Raw genomic sequence first — 13,462 nt, 5'->3', positions numbered from 1 at the left:
ATGACATAAATCATTTAATTTCATCACAATCATTAAATTTTCTACACAAGTCATTTATATTATATATTTTAAGATTTAAGTTGAATTAGAATTTTGAAATTTCATCACAAATCATTTAATTTCATAAAAAAGAATACAAAAATAAATTAAAAAAAAAACGAAAAAACGAAAAAGCCCGGAACCGCCGGTTTTCGGCCCTTAAACCGCCGGTTCTCGGCCCGGACCAGAACCGCCGGTTCAGGGTCAAAAAACCGGCCCTTTTAATATCATCCGGGCCGGTTCAGGTTCGCCGGATTCCGGACCCTGAACCGCCGGTTCGGGCCCGGAACCGGCGGTTCCTAAACCGGCGGCACCACTATATGTAGAGCTCAATCAGATTTTCCAGACTTTAGCAGAAAGCTCCCAACAGAAGTTGATTCGTGGAAAACGGGTTGAGGCAAATGCTGTAGAACCGACTGACGAGCTGCAAAAGCAGACGGCCGAGATAATGAGGGAGGTGCAGCGACTAAAGATGAGCAAGGCAGAAAATCCTCCTGTGAGAGAGCAGAATACAGAAGGCTGTGGAATCTGTGGTGATTTTAGCCATGGAATTAATGAGTGTAACAGAATGGGATAATACATGGCAGAAGGACAAGCTGAAGTTTATTCTGCTCAAGGATATCCAAACAGATCCCAATTTAATCAAGGTCTGTAGAATTCTGGATGGAGAAATTGTTAGGTCCCGGAAGGTCTGGGTGTATGGGGGGAGGGGAATACACCTATAGGCTATTTTTACAAAAGCAAACCAACAACAGCCTTTTGACAGTGAAAGAGTTAAGGAAAACTTTGTTTCCAAAAGTTGATGACTGATACTGAATCTCTCTTCAGTAAAGAGATATCAGTTAAGTTCAAGACTTTAACTGATATGCGATAGGCTTCGGTCAAGTTTGTAAAACAGAGGAGTGTTATAAATCATCCTGACTATCCAAGGATAAATCAGTCAGACAAATAACACTGGCAGTGGAAAACTTTACTTTTGAAATAGCCTTTGTGATTAAACATGTTGTCAAGATTTAGTTTCACTTTGCAATTAATCAGTTTCAGTTATCAAAGAGTTTGTGCACAGATAAGAAAGTAAAGACTGAAAGTGATAAACGACAAAGGGATTTTTACGTGGTTCGGAATCCAATTCCTACGTCCACGGTCAGTTGATCAAACTGACAAACACTCGGGGCTTGTGCTTACGGGTGCACAGCAAACCTTACAACTGAAAATCAGATTTTCAGTACCAACACACTAGGTTGGATTTCTCAAACACTCTTAGCTCGTTAAGACACAACACTCTCTTTCCTACGACTGCTAAGATCTCTTGGAGTCAGAACACTGGCATGAACTCCTCTCGGCTCAAACACTCTTTTCGGTCAGTTGAAAGGAGGTTCGAAAAACTGCCAACTAGACCACAGAGAATAGGCTCTCTGTAATCAACTAGTGTTACGCCCGTGCGATGCACGGAATTTAATTTTTTTTATAGTTATATTGTCAATATTTTAATTGTAGTAGCCCGCTCTTTTAATTATGATTAAAATTAGTAAATGCAATTTTTATAAATGAATCCAGTTTATGGTCCTGATTTTTTTTATCAGAAACGGAGTTATTATTTTAGCTTTATACTTTTATAACGTATGAGAAAAACGCGACGAGGATTATTGAGCCATTCAATAATTATTATTTCCAAGTTATAACTGACTTAGCAAAGTCATGTTATTTATTAATCGAAAAACAGAAGCAGTTATATTTTATTAGTGCTACTAGAAGTCGAGAAATTATTCCGACTGCAACGCAGATTAAATCTACGGATTTAATTTAAGTTATATTACAGTTTATCAAGTTAGCAGGCAAGGAAAAAGATATCAAGCAAGATACAGAAATGCGATGATAGAGAATAGAAGCCAGTATATTATTATAGTTCACGAATACAGTCTACTTCCCAGCTTGGGGAAAATCATATAGTATATTACAAGGTTGAATTTACGTGGCCACCTTACTGCCACTCACTCTAGTTGGCACAACAATTAAAGAAGAGAGATAAGAAATGTCCATAAAGTTAGTGGAAAGCAAAATAAGTGTGCTGCCACCCCACTACCTATTGCTCCCCACCTATTCAAACCACCTCCACCATCTCGATTCTTTAAGGCTACTAGCCAACACTCCTTCAAGCAAACAATTCAGCAGCAACCTACCTCCATTCATTCTTTACTCACCTGTATTTGTTAAAGTAGCAACCTTATTTCAGTTCATCTCATACAAATCAACAACAACAGCCATCAACAACAAACAATTACAGGTATATACTACTATCTCAGTTTATTTTCTCAATTTATTCAAGCCACATACACTGTCATAATACCTAAGCATAGAACATGGATATCAACATGAATCTTGTTAACATCATTCACCTTAGCAACTAGAAGCTTAAACAGGAAACGAGTATATATATATGCACACAGGGACTTAGCAATCGAAATCAGTTTATGCTATATTTTCTTATCACACGAGGCAAGCAAGGAAAATTCTTGATACATTAGCAAATCACAGTGCCTAGTTTTAATCTCTAGCATAACCGATATGTATATATATAGAGAGATCAAGAGTATTACATCTCACTGTTTCAGAAAAGAAAATAGCAATAACACTTATGGGATTCATAGAGTATTAGATACCACAAGAATTCCTTTTACACAAAAATTGGGGATCGAACTTAGCTTTTGCGGGAAAGGGATTGTACCTGTTTCAATAAACGAGGAGGAGGGCGACTGCCCCTTGGCGGTGGCGGTGGCAGCCTCTGGCTTGCTACCTGCCGGACGAAAACAATGAGGGGAGCACGGAGACCTCGCCGATTCTTCAGTGGCGGCGACGGCTGATTTCTGAGGAAGAAGAGCAGGGGCTCGAGTACGGAGCAGCTTCCAACGACGTTACAGGGAGGCGGTAGTTCCCAATAGAGGAGGCGGAGCGTCGAGCAACAGCCTTGCCAATTTTAGGGCAAAGGCAGCGCGACGCCAACGGCGACTCCCGCCGGTTCACAGAGCAGCGGCAGACGAAGTCCAGCAGGCCGCGACTCCGGCGAAACAGCAGCAGTCGGCACTGACCACCGGACGAACAGCAGCAACTCCAGCCGGCGGCGACTCCAGGCGAAGCAGCGCCGCTCCCAGACGACAGCAGCCCGGCGGATTTCAGACGAGGATGCGGCCACAGCAGCGACCTGGGTTTGACGATTAGGGATCTGCGATGAAGAGAAAGGGCGGCGTTGGGTTAGACGCGTGGAAGGCTGACGCCGGTGATAGCAGACGGCCGCTGAACAGCCGAGGAAGAGAAAGCCGGCCGGATTTGAGAGGTGGCCGAGCGCCGATCTTGAGAAGAAGAGAGCATCGGCTCCTTGAAGAGAGAGAGGACGAGAGTTTTGAGAAGAGAGAGAGAGTGGGCTTGATTTTTATTTTAATTATTTGGGCCGAATTTTGAGCTTGTTTTTTTTAGAGATTGGGCTTCCAATTTTAATTGTTTGGGCTTTCACAATTAAATTCGAATTGGGCCAGTCTTTTATTTAATTGGCCCTTCTTATTAATTCTATTGGGCTCGATTTAATTAAGGAGTTGGGCTGATGCATATTTTATGATGGGCTATTATTCTAGTCCCATTTATATTTCGTTGGGCCAGTTTAATTCATCATTTGGGCCGATTAAATTGCCTTTCTGGGCTAAGATTAATTCTTTTCAGTCCACATTAATTATTATTTGGACCCCTATTTTAATTGTTTTGGGTCGAAGACTTTTTAAGTTGGGCTTTAATTCTTTTAAAGCTTGAGCTGAAGTTACTCCTTTGAGCTAAGCCTAGCAGTATCAATTTTTGATGGAGTCCAATTATTTATCAGTGGGTGAGCCGATTCGTATTCAGTAAATGAGCCGCCCAGTTTATTTAATATTGTTTTTGGACTTCAGACTTTAAAGCAAGCCATTACTGTTTATTTCATTAAGGCCACTGGTTTATTTAATTAATTGGCTACTCTCTTTTGAGCCTATTAATTATTTGAGGTTTAGTAATTATGTTTCTATCGAAAAGCCCGATAGTTTCCACGAGCTCACATCTCGTTTAAAGCCGAGTTAGTCCTTTTTCAATCAAGTACAAAGGCGAGATTTATTTCACGACTAGAATATTCCGATAAGGAAGGAAGAATCACAACTTTATTCGACCGCGTTAGACGAGAATTAGTTAAATCTATTAACAAGGATTAATAGTAGAATTCCCGATTATCGCTCAAAAGATTAGATCATGCATACCAGATTCATGCATAGTTAAATTACGCTTTCTCATTAATTAAGAATTTTCCTCGAGGCAATGTCTTATTTTATATTCTCGTGATTAAGGTCAAGCGCGAGAGTAAGAACTACACAAGGAGTTAGAGTACCTTAGCAAAACTTTGCTATCAGGTGGGCAATTTCTTACGCGTAAATAAAATGCTATGCATGTGTTATGCTTTAAAATGCAAATTGGATCTTCAAGTGTGGTATGCTTTATTATGCTTTACGCTAAATGATTTACGCTTGATTACGCTTATTTACGCTTGAATGCTTTACGCTGATAAGTTTATGTTTATATTTGATGCTTGCGTCTGTTGGGGGAGGCCTCCCTCAACAGTACGATGCCCGTGTCCGCTGAGAGAGGCCTCTCTCGCGGCGCGATGCCAGTATGCCAGTGTTACAGCGTCTATTGGGGGAGGCCTCCCTCAATAGTACGATGCCATGACCGCTGAGGGAGGCTCCCCTTCACGGTGCGATGCCCGTGTTCGTTGGGGAAGGCCTTCTCCACGACACGATGCGTGTTTATGATTGTTAATGATGAAGAATGCGCTCATGCTGTTTATGAATTTGGAAATGTTTAATGAGCAAAGGATTTGAAAGAAACTTATGCCTCTTATGCGATGTTGTGAAATTGTTAATGATGTTATGTTATATGCTTGGCAACTGCCCACTAAGTACTCTTGTACTTAGCCCTTCGATGTTTATGTTTGTGCAGGTTGAGCTGTGATGGGCGATGAAGTGTTGTTGCTGAGTAGAGCTTTTGTCGAACTTAAAGTAGGCTCAGAAAGGATACATGTCTTCATACATGTATCTCAGTTATGCATTCCGCTGTAAACACTGATTATTTTAGTTACACCTTCCGTTGCAAACTCTGATAATGTTTTAGCCAAGCCCCTAACGATGTCTTTTTCCTTTTTAAGGAATATTTCACGCGTATTCAAGCTCTTTGAGTATTCTTTTATGCACCCCTTTCTAAACCCGCTTCTTAATTTCCCTTCCCCAGTCATGGTTTTCCCGGATTAATTATCCTTAATTAAGGCCGGTCGTGACATTAATATATTTAAAATATAATAAATAGTCATACTATACGTGTATTACCATTTGATAATATATAATTTTTAAAATTTAAGGAGCCATATAGTATCTTATTACAGTATATATATCTTATAAGTATATGTTAATGATGTATTTGGGAATTTCATACATTAAAAGTGTATAAAGTACTCAAATGTATATTTAAGCATATAATCTTATATTTTAAGATTATATCATTAATAGAAAAGTAAATTTAACTTAAAATAAATGAAGAAATAATAGACAAATAAATTTAAAACGTATTGTTCTTCGTAAATATATAGAACAAAGTAGTCAAAAGTAGAATAATATATATTTTGCAATACTTCCTTGTATACAACATTTGTAGTAGCAGTTTTTTTGTTGTCACCATCATTTTCACAAATCAAAATTTTTAAACCATTATGATTTGTGACATGTGAAACTGCTACATACAATTGGCCATGACTAAAAATAGGTTTTTTCAAAAATAATCCAACGCGGGACAATGATTGACCTTGACTTTTATTTATCGTCATTGCATAAGTTAATATGATTGGAAACTGTTTTCTCTGGAAGAAATTATATTATTATATTCTTAATCACACTTTGTTTTTAGATGTGTTTTTCTCTAAACACATGTTCTGAAAATTGATTAAAGAAACTATATTTGAAACATAAACAAAAGTAAGATTGTCACAACACAAGTTGAAAATAATTAAATAGTTATTTGTCTTCAAAAACATGTTCTGAAAATTAATAAAGAAATTATATTATTGTATTCTTAATAGAACTTGTGAAATTGTTATTGTTATTTATATCTAAAAAATTGACTTCAGGGAGTACATAATAAAACTCAGAATTTGTTTCAATCTCAAAATAAGTTATTTATCTCTAAGAACATTTTATGAAAATTGATAAAAGAAATTATATTTGAAACATAAATTGAAGTATGATTGTCACTACACAAGTTGAAAATAATTAAATAAGTAAAGCTATTGACTCAAACAAAATAAAGTTAAGTTCAAATTTTTAAGTGTCAACATTGTACTTACCTTGAAACATACTTAGCCTGCAAAACTGTAACACAATAATGTTGACATCCATTTGACGTTCTTCATATTGTTTCATGAAAATATCAACATAATTCTCCCACAAAGTGCAAGACATTCTCTTTCCCCTTTGAACCAGTATTATATAATATAGTAAGAACAACAATAGTTTAGTTTTAATAATAAAGAAGTAGCAACAAAAATGTACATAAATACTCACTCGGTATCTTCTAGAATAAGATCCAATATTTATTTTTCTTTACCATCTCGAGTTGTCAGTTTTGTTGGATTAGGCCGGGAGGCAATTCTGCCTATAACATCTGCACATGTCACATTGATGGGACTAAGATTTTGTAGTGTATGCAAATATATGAAAAAAAAATATAAAAATATTTTATCATTACCAATTGGAAGAGCATCTGCAATGTTTTCAGTGGCTTGAATATCATCAAATGACTTGAATGCATAAATGATATTAGAAAAAGTTGGATTAGCTTCAACTCTCACTTCCGTGTTTCCATAAAAAGTTGCTTTATATTTATTCGAAGTAACTCTAAACTTTGATTGATTATGTGTAACACCGAAGTTACGTATAGCATAAAGTCCTCCTTCTTGAAACTTAGAGATGAACTTAGATACTATAAGTTTTGGTGCTGTGAAATGGTACCTAGTTCCCTGCAATTTGAACATTTTAACATGTGTAAGCTCTCTTAAACGTTTAGGAGTGCTTAAAAAATCTTATTGTAACAACTATAATTTAATATAAACATTATCCTTCTTAAAATACTACAGTGACAATGACATTATGAATCTGCAACCATTTTTTGTTATTAGATTTGCTTACTAATTGGAGAATTTGAACTCTTTGGATCAAAATGGATTATAATGCATGAGGGTTTTGAAAAAAAAAAACTGTAATTTTTTTTAGAGAGCACAACTAAAGAATTTTAATATACTCTTAAGTCTTAACTGCTAATATTTGTTCGTATATATCCAACGACTAATTAATCATATGAGTTGGTAGAGCCCAGAGCAAAGCCATCTGGGCGACAGAGCAGAGCCCATCTGGGCGCCAGAGCAGAGCCCATCTGGGCCAGAGCAGAGAGAGCTGCCAGAGCAGAGCCCATCTGGGCGACAGAGCAGAGCCCATCTGGGCCAGAGCAGATCCCATCTGGGCGACAGAGCAGAGCCCATCTGGGCGCCAGAGCAGAGAGAGCTCGGTGCCAGCTCTGCTCTACTCTGGGCGCCAGAGCAGAGCCCATCTCAGCGCCAGAGCAGAGCCCATCTGGGCGCCAGAGTAGAGAGAGCTCGGTGCCAGAGCAGAGAGAGCTCGATGCCAGAGCAGATCCCATCTGGGCGCCAGAGCAGAGCCCATCTGGGCGCCAGAGCAAAGAGAGATCGGTGCCAGCTCTGCTCTGCTCTGGGCGCCAGAGCAGAGCCCATCTGGGTGCCAGAGCAGAGAGAGCTCGGTGCCAGCTCTGCTCTGCTCTGGGCGCCAGAGCAGAGCCCATCTCAGCGCCAGAGTAGAGCCCATCTGGGCGCCAGAGCAGAGAGAGCTCGATGCCAGAGCAGATCCCATCTGGGCGCCAAAGCAGAGCCCATCTCGGCGCCAGAGCAAACAGAGCTCGGTGCCAGCTCTGCTCTGCTCTGGGCGCCAGAGCAGAGCCCATCTCGGCGCCAGAACAAAGCTCATCTCGGCGCCAGAGCAGAGAGAGCTCGGTAGACGGACCAGCATCATCTCGGCAGCCAGAGCTGTGTGACTTATATGACCAATTTTTGAAAATGAGGCCTGTTGCAATATCAGCAAACTTATAGGTATGATCATCTCTTGATAATATCTTAAGTTTGTTTATAATCATTAGAATTTAACAGTAAAAAACTAACTTCAAGGAACATAATAGATCTTATGGATTCTGTCCCAATCTCAAAATAAGCATTAAAAACTATTTAGCTCATCATTTTTGGTTGAAGGCATGCTATAACATCTTATAAAACTTTGATATATAAATCATACCTCTATATCATGGAATATGCATTCAAAACTATTTAGCTCATCATTTTTGGTTGAAGGCATGCCATAACATCTTATCAATCTCGCTTTAACTGCATGTGACATATCTAAAGGGCGAAGCTCGTTGAAGAGTGACCACATTCCGACCATCGGTGTTTTTGAACACAATGAATCTACAACCATTTTTAGTTATTAGATATTGAAAATGTAGCAGCTATAATGTAATATATAAACATTATATCTCTTAAAATACTACACTAACAATGACATTATGAATCTGCAACAACTTTTAACTATTAGATTTGCTTACCAACTGGAGGATTTCAACTATGGATTTGAATGTAGAATGCAAGAGGCTACTGAAAAAAAATTGTATATGCCTTATGTTCTATATATATGATTTGTTAGTATTGGAATTTAAAAAATTCAGGCAGGTATTTTGGGGCATTTCAATCGGCAGCATGCCCAAATCTGACACATTTATCTTTTTTAGATTATGAAGGTTATATATTACAACTATGACATTATATTTGATTGGAAAAGCATCGAGTTGTGAAGACGAAGGTGAAAAGTCAGTTTAAAGCAGCATGCATGCGCTGCGCCCTTTTTAGTGTCTGCATGTCAGAAAAAGTGGGTGGGAAAATGAAGTTAATTAATATAAGTAATAAGTAATAAAATATTATTTATAATAAAGTAATAATTTTTGCATGGAAGATGTGTTTTTGGCGGGAACTTTTCATGCAGAAAACTTTCCTATAGTATAATAGTATAGATAACTTAGGCTTTGGATATACAATATTTGCCTAAGGTTCTAAGAGAATATATGTAATCAGTAGTAAACTGATTTTGGCTTTGGGATTCTCTTCTTCGATTCAAACTTTTGGATGGCTTGATTGGCTGAGTGACGATTTCGGCAGCGTTTCAGCTTGTGTATTTGAATCAGTGAAGATTGAAGTGTTCCTCGAGCTCTATTTATAGGAGAGGTCTTGAATAGATCCATTGGCAGAGATGGTCTTCAAGAATTCATCCGTTGGAGAGAAATTCGAACTTGGCTCAGGCTTCAATCTTCGAGGTTCCTTGTTTAGTGAGAAACGGCTACTCATGTACAGGAGATACGACGTCTCTGAAAAGGTAATCTCAAAAAAGGAATGCTCTGCAGAGAAAGGAAGATCCTCTGAATCTCTGCATTTAATGCGGCTGACTTGGAGTGCGTGGCTTCCTTTAAGCTTCTGGAGTATCAGTCCGAGGAAGGAGTTTAATTGATACTTGACTTTAGTATCAGTCCGCTAAATCTACGTGGCATGCATAGTGAATCAGTCACAACTGATCCTTCAGTTGAGAAACGTGTTTAGTTAAACATCAGTATTTGACTTTGTCTTTAAATGCGTCATTAGTTTAGTTCTTCAGTCTTCAGTCCTCCGGTCTTCAGTCTTCAGTCTTCAGAACACAAACTAAACTTGAAAAAGAACTCCAACACTTGAGTTCGAAAGGTTCTAGTCTATTACAAATAAAACTAAACGATTTTAGTATCATCAAAACTAGGACAAGGATATTTCACTAAGTTCCCAATAGAAATCAAGCTTCTGGAGGATCAGGAACAAATAAAGGAAATCAGTTCCGCAGACCATAGCAGATGGGATATCAAAACCAGCAGCAGTATTTCTCACCCCAGTAAAAAATTTCTGCGCGGTAGCAGTAGAATTTTCCTCACCAGTACAATCAGGGATCAATGCAGCTGAATAATTTTGAGCCCCAGCAGCAGCAGTACCAACACTCGGGACCATCATTGGAGGACACGATGCAGTCGTTTATGCAAGCTAGCAAGCAAGCGATGGAGGTTCAGAGTGCTACCATCAAGCGCCTCGAGACTACAATTGGACAACTCACAGGGGCTTTGAATCAGTTGCAGCAATCGCAGCAAACTGGAAACCCACAACTGCATCAAGCTCATGCTATTGAACTTGTCAAGGAAGACACGCAAAGGACCGCGGGAAAGTGGAGGAGCAAAACCGTGGTAGCTATAAAGGCTATCCAATGTCCCAGTCCACCTCTGTCACCACTAATTGTTAATCCAACCCAACCACTACCGAAGCAAGGAGATCCGGACAACTTCATTTTTGGTATTGGTTTGGGTAGAGTTGGGGAGGTCTCGGGCATGCTAGATTTAGGTGCGGCGGTCAATTTGATGCCTCTTGACATTTTTGAGAAGTTGAGCAGGAAGGAAGACGAGCTGAAGTGCACTAATATGAGAATTCAGCTAGCTGACGGTTCTATTAGCCGTCCGCGAGGACTTGTGGAGGATGTCAAAGTTACGGTGAGAAGAATTAGAGTGCTGGTGGATTTCGTGGTGCTTGATTGATGCGTCTTCGACTTTTGGGCCATTTGGCCCTATTTTTCTCTTTCTTTTGTTTTGTTTGAGTCCTCTAGGGGAGAAAACAGGTATTCAGGAGGAGGAAGCTCGGAAAAGGGCATATGCACAAAATATGGTCAGAATGGGCATTACCGGAACAAAACTATCCAAGCTTCCAGAAGTGAAACTTACCAGGAAGAAAGCTCGGCGAAGTACCCCTCAGAACCATTCGAGGCGCGGGAATCTCCGAAGTGTACCACCTGGTGTGAGGCTAACCGAAGGAACTAGTTGGTAAGGCTATAACAGCAGTCGCAGTCAGCACAGATGAGCTATATATGAACTAGGAAGAGAGCTCGGCGAAGTACCCCTCAAAACCATTCGAGGCGCGCGAAGTGTACCACCTGGTATGAGGCCAATCGAAGAAAGAAGCTAGTATGACCATGCCCGTCAACAGCAGTCAACAGCTGGAGCTACATATGGAAGGACGTGTGGAGGAGATTGCCCGGAAGATTCTGGCGAATTCTAGCAATGGAAGGATCTGGAAGAGTGTAGAATCAACCCCAAATCCGCTGGAGATCCATTATCTATCAAATCAAATCAAGGATCAAGCTAAATATGGAAGGAAATAATCTGCCAGATTTGGTCTGCCGGCTAGGGTTTGACTACTACCGAACTGCTATATAAACCTCAACATGTGTGGCTGCAGAGATCAGTTTTTACAGGGCAGTTTTGAACAATTTTACATTCAGTTTTCACAACTCATAGACAAATTTTTAGTGCTCTTCTAGACTTAGATTTTAGTTAGTTCACCAAGAAATAATTTATTTTCAGTTCTTTTATATTTTTCGCACCAAACGATTTAGTTGTTTTTCGTATTTCAATTCCGTTGTGACGAACAAAACCAAGGTTGTTGCCTTAGGTATTTTTATATTAAGTATTTCAAATTCCCTTTCATTCATGTGTTCATTCTATTTCGCATTTACGTTTTTCAATATGTGTGAGTAGTCCCCTTGGTGAGGTTTAAGGGGTGGAAATAATTGTTGTCAATATGTAAATATTCGTGAGGCATTTGTTCTTTCGGTTGTGTCTCGTGGTTCCAGATGGATCTGTGCCAAGTCATGGACAGTAGGGGCCTAACGGGTGATCTCCGTTCGGTAAAACGCTGTTCGTGTTAAGCAAAGGCCAGGGTATACTAGGGCGTGACAACCGGTATATCCACGACCGAGTAGCTGAGCAGCGTCAACAAAAGACGTTGTAGATCCGGAAGGTGAGGAAAGGATTGATGGGATACACCGTACTTCCTCAGTCTTAGGCTTCTCTAGAGACTACCCATCAACTGTGACGAGGCATAAAGTCATGGTTATCAAACGAGGAAAGCAACTACTGCGCCGTAGCATGTCTATGACTGGTCGGCTGACTAGCCAGAAATGGTTATGTCCAGGAGGCATGTGTCACTCAAAGTGCGGAGTTGGGGACCTCGGGAGAGAAGGTTGGTGAGGGTCATACTTGGTGAGTAACGGGTATGACTACTACCTAAGGAGGAGTGAAGCACTGCCTTGTGACCGGGGAATGTGTGACCTTCGGACCAAGTGATTACAATAGACTCAACCATCCTATGTGTGAAGTATAGCCTCTTGAAACGCCCCACGCCTTGAGTTTATACGGATCATGGACGGATCATCAGTATGCCTATGACCGAAATAAATATTGACACCAGTTATGACCTAACCGTAAACCTTACCCCTTGTTATATTTGATCTTTGTTTAAGTTTACTTGTGCAGATAAACAGGTTGAGACCGTGACAACTCAATTTGTGCACCCGAAGAGTAAAGTAGTTCCTCACTTTCCGTGGGATCGACCCTATACTTGCTGCTAAGACTGTTCTTTGGTTGCGAGCAATAGGAGCGTGTACTGTCCGTCTAGGGCATACACAAATTATTTTGACACTGCGCGCCGGACGACGGGCACGTCGTTTATCAAATTGGCGCCGTTGTCGGGGAGTGACGCACAACAATTTTACTTTTCACTTTTCATCTTCCGCTTACTGTGTGATGCGGTACGGCGAGACATGAGATGGAAACTGCTGCCCCGCAGACCATGCGTCAGCTAGCATTCCCGGCTAACCTGAACTTGAAGCCCAGCGGTATAACCGTACCGACCATCGAAGGCCGGTATGAGCTGAAGACAGACCTGATCCAACTCATGTCAAAATTCCGCGGCATGCTTGAAGATGATCCAATCACACATCTTCGAGACTTTGAGATGATATGCTGTACGGAGGATAACCAAGCGTCCATGGGAGAATACATCATGTTGCTATTGTTTCCTTTCACACTACAAGGTAGTGCAAGGAAATGGTACTATGGCTTGACCGCTGGCAGTGTGTCTACATGGGCTGAGATGCAACAAAAGTTCCTGGAGCAGTATTACTCAGCAGCAAAAGTCTTCAATATGAGGCGAACCATACAGAACATCAAACAAGGAGAGCTCGAATCATTGAACGAGTATTGGAGCCGATACAAAGGGTTATTGGAAGAATGCCCACACCATCAAATTCCTGAATATAATTTGGTGGAGCACTTCATAACGGGACTCAAGAAGTACGAGAGAAAACTCGTTATTGCGGCATGTGGAGGTTGGATGTTTGACAAGACGCCCAAAGAT

At 40.3% G+C, this 13,462-nt stretch overlaps 2 long non-coding RNA genes across 2 annotated transcripts; one reads left to right on the top strand and one right to left on the bottom strand.

The window, feature by feature from the left end:
- Positions 1-1,912: 1,912 nt before the first annotated feature.
- On the bottom strand, positions 1,913-3,433 carry LOC131020080 (uncharacterized). The gene is made up of 2 exons (XR_009100603.1): positions 2,765-3,433; positions 1,913-2,240 (listed from the first exon to the last, which is right to left on the bottom strand). It is a non-coding gene; the product is annotated as an uncharacterized LOC131020080 (long non-coding RNA).
- LOC131020079 (uncharacterized) lies at positions 2,187-5,331 on the top strand. Its single transcript, XR_009100602.1, has 3 exons — positions 2,187-2,323; positions 4,398-4,460; positions 5,047-5,331. It is a non-coding gene; the product is annotated as an uncharacterized LOC131020079 (long non-coding RNA).
- Positions 5,332-13,462: the final 8,131 nt, after the last annotated feature.

The sequence above is a fragment of the Salvia miltiorrhiza genome, chromosome 4 (assembly GCF_028751815.1).
Source record: "Salvia miltiorrhiza cultivar Shanhuang (shh) chromosome 4, IMPLAD_Smil_shh, whole genome shotgun sequence".
Taxonomy (NCBI): Eukaryota; Viridiplantae; Streptophyta; class Magnoliopsida; order Lamiales; family Lamiaceae; genus Salvia; species Salvia miltiorrhiza.
The sequence above is the reverse complement of the archived record's forward strand: the minus strand, read 5'-3'. Positions and strand labels throughout refer to the sequence as shown.